General features: G+C 38.4%; 1 protein-coding gene across 6 annotated transcripts in view; it reads left to right on the top strand.

Moving 5' to 3' along the window:
* Positions 1–328, top strand: part of EYA4 (EYA transcriptional coactivator and phosphatase 4) — a 231,456-nt gene that overhangs the window by 196,032 nt on the left and 35,096 nt on the right. The window lies entirely within an intron of this gene.

Raw genomic sequence — 328 nt, 5'->3', positions numbered from 1 at the left:
TCATCTGATACAGGTTAAAATTTTTAGATCTGTAAAAATTTTCATGAGCCTTTTTTTTTCTGGTTGAAAGCTCTTCTGAGATATATCCATATGAAACGGGTTGGCTTTTATTATGAAACATCAGGAGACACTATTCTTAACCTTAACCTGTTACTTCTTAAACAACTGCCTACTTCTGATACCGAATTTTTGGACTGGAACCCAGATTCTTTGCCCGCCAGAATCGAAGAATGAATCCAAGGACAGAAAATGGTATAGCAAAGGTGGAACTTTATTGAAGAATAGATACAGACTCCCACGTGGGGAGAGGGAAGAGTCCCACTGGGTA

This window comes from Myotis davidii, unplaced genomic scaffold (assembly GCF_000327345.1).
Source record: "Myotis davidii unplaced genomic scaffold, ASM32734v1 scaffold266, whole genome shotgun sequence".
Classification (NCBI taxonomy): Eukaryota; Metazoa; Chordata; class Mammalia; order Chiroptera; family Vespertilionidae; genus Myotis; species Myotis davidii.
The sequence above is the reverse complement of the archived record's forward strand: the minus strand, read 5'-3'. Positions and strand labels throughout refer to the sequence as shown.